This window comes from Cyprinus carpio, unplaced genomic scaffold, assembly GCF_018340385.1.
Source record: "Cyprinus carpio isolate SPL01 unplaced genomic scaffold, ASM1834038v1 S000006809, whole genome shotgun sequence".
Lineage (NCBI taxonomy): Eukaryota > Metazoa > Chordata > Actinopteri > Cypriniformes > Cyprinidae > Cyprinus > Cyprinus carpio.
The window spans coordinates 294,158-302,957 of record NW_024879395.1 but is presented as its reverse complement, the minus strand read 5'-3'; positions in this window follow the sequence as shown (position 1 = coordinate 302,957).

Genomic DNA, 8,800 nt, shown 5'->3' with positions numbered 1-8,800 from the left:
GGTTTCGTCAAAGAAGAAAGAAGTGGTTTGAGTGGGACCCGGACGTGTAAGCATTCTGGTGTCAGCCTGAGGTCCAGTCCGGCGGAGAGCGCCCATTAAGCATTGTGTATGTTAAGTATAATAAAACTGCTGCCATTTCATTTTCACGTTTTCACATTTTAAAGGTAAAAGCACATAATTTTGTTCAGTTTTTAAATGGTACAAAAACACTTTGAACAGTTCGTAAATTACTTTTAGGACCATAAAAAAGATGGGCTCAGGCGGGGAGGTGGGACTGTACAGGGAGGGGTGGGGGGGTCCAAACAGGTGTACAAAACAGATGTCTTTTATGACCCTCATCAATCAAACTTTTTGAGACAAGGTGCACTATATCCTCTCTCTTTCATGTGATTAATTACATGATGTGGTGAAACCAGTGCCGATTCACACCCTTCATCTAATTAATTACATGATGTGGTGTTATATTTTAGACAGTGCAATTTGGGAAATAAATAAATTAAATCTGTATGTTGATGTGTAATCATTAATATTTTAATAAGTAACTATGATTTAATTACACATTTTTTTCTAGTAACTGTAACTAATTGCAGTTACATGTATTTTGTAATTAAATTATGTAACGCTATTACATGTAACTAGTTGCTCCCCAACACTGGATACATGTAGTATTTTAAACCTATGATTAATAGAGGTGCAAGAATAAAATCTCTTTGATAGGGGTACATAGTTAATTATGCTGCCAATTATGTATCTTTTATTAGTTTTTGAAGTTTGGTTGGTTCAATTTCTTTATAATCCACAAGATGGTGGTGTTGAGTTTTTTTTTTTTTCTTTGGTGAGGTCAGCTGAATCACCTTCAGCATGCAGTAAGTTAGTAAAATAAAGATGGCGGCATCATGGAAAGTTATCAGGAAAGCACCATCTGCCTTTAAATCGGATGAATGGACTTACTTCGGATTTGAATGCAAGTAGTGATGCACCGAATTTTCTTCATCTTAAAATTATTGGGTGTAAATGGCCGAAAATGCAAGCAGAAAATATAGACTACATTTAATAATAATAATATATATGCCGCGTGTCACAAATCGGTCAGGCTCATCACCCAGCCAGTCACAGCGCACTCCCTCGCCTGAATATTGATCACCGGCACCTGTTCTCAATTCAGTCACCAATTCACCAGCACATAAAAGCACACACCTCAGCCATCACCTTGTCCGATCTTGTGGCTACACAGCGGAACTTCCTGTCATAGTTACTTGCATTGACTCCTCTAACTTACCCCTCGACTTACCTCTTCTCCAGCGAGAATCTCCTCTCCACCTGAGTAACTCCAGCGTTCCTCCAGCGAACTCCTCTTCCAAATCTTCCTCTCTAGCGTCATTACAGAGGTGTGTGCAACCATTCAGCCATCCTAGTCACCCCCACTTTCTGTAAGGAGAAAACTAGTATCAATCCATATTGTCGCTGCCAATATCCATCTCCCCAACGGATATACTCACCTGCAACTCTCCCACTGCCACTGTTATTACCTGTTTAAATAAATCTGCAGTCAACTAACCTTCTGTTCCCGAGTCTGTTTGTTACAGAAGATCGGACCGAAGCAGAGGATGAGCAAACCGGACCTGTTTCAGGAACTGGTGAATTCGCTACTGCGAGTATTACAGCCTTCCACAATGCCTCCAGTTTCTCCGGCCCAGGCTCATCCACCACAACACTCCACTCCTGGTTCTTCTTCTCGGATTGTGTATTCTAGCCCGGTCATCAGACCAGCGTCCTACTCAGGCATGGCGGAGGAATGCAACGGGTTTCTCCTTCAATGTTCTCTCATCATCGAGACACAACCTCAGTTACACAACCTCACAACCTTTGGTGGGCTGAGACTATTTGGACGCAAGCTGGTCCTGCGACACAGTCGATAGAGAACTTCATCGCGCACTTCCGGGAGGTATGCGGCACTACTGAGGGGACTCGTTGATTGGTGAGCAACTCTACCATCTTAAACAAGGCAGAATGACCATACATGAGTATTCCCTCCAGTTCAGAACCCTTGCTGCAGCCAGCGGTTGAAATGAGGCATCTCTACTCACCGCGTTTTGTCAAGGTCTGGAACCAAAGCTCTGCCTCCAGCTGGCCTCATACGATGATTCTCATGGTCTAGAAAGATTTATCCAGCACGCCATCAGATGCTCTAGTCGTCTTCAGTCCTGCCTCCAGGAATGCCCACCAGCCAGTCATACTCCATGCTACCTCCTTAAATGCTTAACGTTGATTTCACCCGGAACACATGCAATGCGAAACCACCTGTTTTCTTGCTCGTGGTGGGGGGGGGTGACCAGGGTTATGTGGATCTAATGTGGTCTGAGTGGGAATGTCTGTAAATCCTGGTGCTTTTCCCTTTGTTCTTCAAAACCAGTTGTTGGTTTTTATAAAACCATCTCCAATTAAGATGAACCCACTCACCACTAGTGCCCAACTAGTGTCCGTTATAGTGTGGGTCCAGTCCAACTGACTCTCGGATAGTGTGGGTCCAGTCCATCTGATTCTCTAGTTCTTGAAGGCTCTACGGCGGATATCATTCTGGGTCGTCCCTGGCTGGAGCAGCACAATCCAATCCTGACCAGTATTTCCCATCATGCTTCCCCAAGCGTCCAGCTCCACCGGAGCGACCTCCTGAGATCTTACCCCTTAACACCATCTCCATCGAAAGCCCCTTGGAAAAACGTTCCATAGACATCCCCTCCTGCTACAGAGAGTTCCACGATGTTTTCTTCCCTCACAAAGCCTCACAACTACCTCCTCACCGCCCCTGGGATTGCGCGATTGATCTGATTCCGGGTGAGCCAGTGCCTCGTGGTAAGATCTATCCCCTCTCCTTACCGGAACAGAAGGCCATGGAGGAGTATGTGGAGGAAGCTCTCAGACAGGGCTACATCATCCCATCCACGTCCCCTGCCGCTTCAAGCTTTTTCTTCGTGGCGAAGAAGGACGGAGGCTTGTGGCCCTGTATAGATTATAGAGCGTTAAATCAGATTACAGTCAAGTTCCGTTATCCTCTTCCCCTTGTCCCAGCTGCCCTGGAACAACTTTGAGGAGCCACCAAATTCTCCAAACAAGATCTGCGTAGTGCATATAATCTCATCCGTATCCGCAAGGGTGATGAGTGGATGATGGCATTTGAGACCCCTACTGGCCACTATGAATATCGAGTGATGCCATATGGCCTAGTCAACGCCCCTTCAATCTTCCAAGATTTTATGCATGCAGTGCTCCGGGAGTATCTCAACCGCTTTGTTATTGTGTACATCGACGACATCCTCATCTACTCCCAGAGCCTCGCCGAACATCGCATACATGTCCGAACAGTCCTAGCCCGATTAAAACAATTCCAACTCTTCCTCAAAGCCGAAAAATGCACCTTCCACCAGTCCTCAGTGCACTTCCTAGGGTACGTCATTGATAGTACAGGAATCCACATGGATGAGGGGAAGATCGAAGCAATCACTTCCTGGCCATTACCTTCCACTATCAAAGAACTACAATGTTTCTTGGGCTTCGCCAATTTCTACCACCAGTTTATCAAGAATTACAGTACCATCACCAGTCCCATCACCAACCTCCTACGCGACAAACCCAGCTGCCACTGAAGCCTTCGCCACTCTCAAGCAAGCCTTCACAAGCGTTCCCCTCCTAGTTCACCCAGACCCAGAACTCCCTTTCATGGTGGACGTGGATGCCTCTACCACTCGAGTGGGAACAGTCCTTTCTCAGCGGCAGGGGTCCCCTCCTCGACTCCATCCATGTGCCTTCTTCTCCCGGAAGCTCAGCCTGGCGGAAAAGATCTACGACATTGGAAACTAAGAGCTGCTGGCAATTAAACTGGCATTAGAGGAATGGCGACACTGGCTTGAGGGAGCGGCTCATCCATTCACGGTACTCACTCATCACAAAAACCTGCAATACTCTATAGAAGCAAAACGTCTAAAGCCCCGTCAAGCTAGATGGGCACTATTCTTCACGAGGTTCCACTTCACCATTTCCTATAGACCCGGTCCTCGAAACATCAAAGCTGATGCCTTATCCCGAATCCATGCATCCAAAGAAAGTATGGATGAGCCTGAGACCATCATACCCACTCAGCTCATCTCCAGCCCGATCCAGTGGACCTCACCACCAATCGACGCTGAAGTCTCTCCTGCTGCTCCGCCGGGCTGTCCCCCAGGATGTCAATATGTCCCACGGACAATAACGCGCCCTCACCCATTCATACCACCCATACCTCCTTAGGCACTGGCCACCCTGGGGCTGACGCAACTCTCTTGCTGCTTAAAGACCGCTTCTGGTGGCCCAATATGGCAGGAGACATCAGGAGATTCATCCGATGGTGCACTGATTGTGCCATTTCCAAGAGTCCCTATCATCTTCCAGTTGGCAAGGTACACCCACTACCCATTCCCAGCCGTCCCTGGTCACACCTAGGAGTGGACTTTATCACAGACCTACCTCCCTATGATGGTAACACCTGTATCCTGGTAATAGTCGATAGGTTCTCTAAATTATGCCGCCTCATTCCCCTACAGGGTTTACCCACTGCCTTGGAGACCGCAGAGCTACTATTTAATTGGGTATTTCATCAATTCGGCCTCCCCGAGGACATCGTGTGGGACCGTGGACCCCAGTTCATATCCCGGGTATGGAAGTCCTTTTTCTCGCTCCTAGGTGTGACCGTAAGCCTCTCCTCCGGGTACCACCCACAATCCAATGGCCAAACAGAATGGAAAATACAGGAAGTGGGTCGGTTCCTCAGGACCTTCTTCCATGGCCACCAGGACTCCTGGAACCAGTTCCTGGGCTGGGCCGAGTACGCCCAGAACTCCCTCCGTCAACCATCCATGGGTCTTACACCATTCCAATGCTTACTCGGGTACCAGCCCACTCTCTTCCCCTGGTCAGGAGACCCCTCCGACATCCCCTTCGGGTCGACACTGGTTCCGGGAGAGCGAGAGAGTCTGGGACGAGGCTCACCATCACCTCCAATGGGCAGTGCACAGGCAGAAGATGGCAGCCGACCTTCGCCGAGCACCCACTCCTACCTTCCAACCTGGACAAAAGGTCTGGCTGTCAACCCGAGACATCAGGCTGTGCCTGCCTTGCCGGAAACTTAGTCCCAGATTCGTCGGCCCCTTCACCATCCAGGAACAGATTAATCCCATCACCTACAAACTAGGGATGGGTCATGATTTTCGAATATTCGATTAGTCGATTTAATTACAGAATATCGATTAGGCTGTGCGATTATTTTCTAAGGATGTGAACCATGCCCGAGCGCGTCTGACCCCAAAGCCTAGTTCGGTTGACTAATGTGATCGCTCCATGTCGCGCTCATACGCGGTTGGTTGGAAGAGGTGGGCCAGAGCGTGGTTCAGTTTAATTACGATGCGGTATGCATGCAGTGTGAGCGCTAACCGCACCGGAACAGGGAACTACTGATACATGCAGCATGATTAGGTGAACATTTCTGAGCGGCAAACTCAATAGATCTATAAAGCAATATGTTGTGAGAGGGTCTTCTGTGTCACCGCCAACCCCAAACGAAACTTCCAAAATAATAAACCACAAAGTTAACAACATCGATGCTATGATGATGCACTCCACTGTGCTGATGGAGAAACTTCCTGTTTCCCACATATTAAGTCGTGATTACGAGCTAGCTGCATTAAAATGATTTATTTGTTGAAAGTATTATTTTTATTGTTGTTATCCATAAACATCTACTGCCCATATATAATGTTTTTTTTTGACTCTGTTATGTTGATTATTCTGAAGTAAATAATGTTATGTGACTATTCACAAGCTTTTAATTATGGTATAAATGCTTGGAAATAATATAACGTTTAATTCCAATAAGCTTTGGGCTTTGTTACTTTTATTATAACACAAAGCCTCAGCCTTCTGTCAATTTTGAGATAAAAATACAAACAATAAATGTTTTTTACGCTTTTAATTTGTAGTGAGATATTCATTCCTTTCAAGCTGCATGTGAATCAATGATATTTTCCTGTTTAATATTTTCAGTACACTAAATAAAAACGAACAAATATTTGAGTGCATGTTGAAAAAAACAGAACAATTTAATACAAACGGCAGTGTCTCGTGAAATAAATCAATTTGAGTTTAAAAAATCGTCAGTAAGCCTATTGCTGTTTCTCATGTTAAATGTGAAGAATGACAGGTGCCACATACTGTTTTTTTAATTATTTTTTGGCAGAGTATACAGGTGTAATATATTTACTTCACGCAATGTACCATGATTTTATTATCGTAATTTTGACATTATTCCTAAAATATTATGACGCTAATCTTATTTATTTATTTATTTATTTGAGAAGGATAAACTGATCAAAAATGCTCAACTCACTGTCTTGTGCTGGCCGCTTTGTAGGATATTTAAAAAACAAACAAACTTGAATTTAACAAACATAAAATATTCCAATTATATTTCTGAATTAAATTTATAAAAAATCGAAACAAAATATGACCACTTTGGCATTAAAAACCAAATCTAAACTATTATAATGGCTGCAACAGCAGCTGTGTAATGAGGACAGCGACACGGGCGTGTAAGGCTCTATATTAGTTCCCTCGTTTCAATTAAAAGCTCCCCCTCGATTTCGCGGGCCAATATAAGTACTACCTACCTTTTTCATGGGAGGTAGCAAAATCTGACAGGATAGCAGAGATCGACAGAACACTGGCCCAGACGACTACTAAACGAATAATACCGAGCAATTATCGAATATTACTTTTGCTTAAAATGCACATCCCTACTACAAACTCCAACTTCCTCCTCAGTATAGAATTCATCTCACTTTCCATGTTTCACTTTTAAAACCTTTTCACCCTCCTGTCTCCACAGAGCCTGACCGGACAGTGGAACCCCCTCTCCCGTTGCTTCTGGAGGAAGAATCCATCTACAAGGTCAAGGAGATTCTGGAATTCCGCCGGCGTGGTGGGAGTCTGGATGTATGGTTTATTTGGTTGGATGTGGAGGTTAATGGGCGTTAGTGGGTCTCTTGGGTTGATATAGTTGACATCATTGTCCTAGAGGTACTAGAGGAATTCCATACATCACATCCGGATCAACCAGCTGTCACAAATCGGTCAGGCTCACCACCCAGCCAGTCACAGTGCACTCCCTCACCTGAATACTGATCACCGGTACCTGGTCTCAATTCAGTCACCAATTCACCAGCACATAAAAGCCCACACCTCAGTCATCACCTTGTCCAATCTCGTGGCTACACAGCGGAACTTCCTCTGTCATAGTTACTTGCATTGACTCCTCTAACTTACCTCTCGACTTACCTCTTCTCCAGCGAGAATCTCCTATGGAGGTAAATCCAGACTAAGCTAGGAATCTTCCGAGTCATATTAAATACTGTATTGCAGGTTGGACATCTGAATGTGAGAACTTGGAGTTCACTTATTAACATTTGTATTTGTAAGTTGAAATTTACACTCACAGCTCTGATGTGAAAAGCTGAATCTTTCAATTTGCACACACAGACAATGATCAAAACACCCGTGGTTTTGAATTGAAGTTGTAGATTAATAGTCACAAATGTAAAATGACATACACAAATGTTTACTTATTTTATATTTACTTTTGCACTTTGATCAGTTTTGAAGATATGGATTATTGGCACAACGCCAAGTCGGCACTTACAACCTCTCAGATCTGGCAGTATTTGTAAAAACAGTTCAAATCCTAGCTTTTTACTGACTTGAAGATACTGCATTCATTTTGTCATTCAGTATTCCTGTTGCAAAACTCACTTGTGCACTTGTATATCCCACTGCATATCGCTGTGCTAGAATTGCAAATAGGTCCCTTGTTAGTTTTATTATTTTTTAAGGATTTGTAAAATAATTTAAACTTCATTGGATTGATTAACCTCTAATTTGCTTGTCAGTACGAACCCTTTTTAAATGCAACATAAAAAAAAGCTTATAAAAATCGAGTTAGGTTTGATAATGTCTAAAACGTACATTGCTGTAAAAGCTAAAATAAGCAGTTATGACCAGCAATACTGTTTTGAGCAACTAGAGTAGAGCTAAATACATCTATTTATTGAAACATCAATAAAGGCCATCTAGTGGTTAAACAATGGCATTACATATGAATATTTATCTTTCGACAATTAAATGCCTCTACTCCTGCCTCTCTTTGCTCTGAATTTAATGAAATGAAATTTAAAATTAAATTAAAAATTAAATTTAAATTGAATTTAAAAACATTTTCTCTATTTTAACCCTAAATACTAAACTTATTGTAATATAAATAATAAGCATATTAGGAAATTGCAGCAGTATTCTTTAAATGGTCATTCATGGATCATAATTACGCGCGATATTATTTTAGTATCATAACTTCTTCAAATTAAATCCAAACAGGACTCAGCTTAAGCAAGAGCTATGTAAGAGCTATGTAGTACAAAGTTATTTTATTGGTTAAAAGTTCCACTTTTATGGGTGTTTGGATCTGATTTGACTAAGTAAGGAGTATGCTAACGCGTAATATGAATAACTGTTTCATCTCCAGGAATAAAAATGCCAAGCTGTGGTCAGCCATGCACAGTCAACGTACATTATGTAAGTTAATAATTACTGTGCATCGCTGTAAATATAGTGAAACTGCTGTCTGTCCTGATTAATCCCATCTGGGAAATAGATTGACAGCTACAAAGAGATGTTTATACCATTGATAGTTTCCATGACCGCGTGGCGGTGAGATCAGCATGAA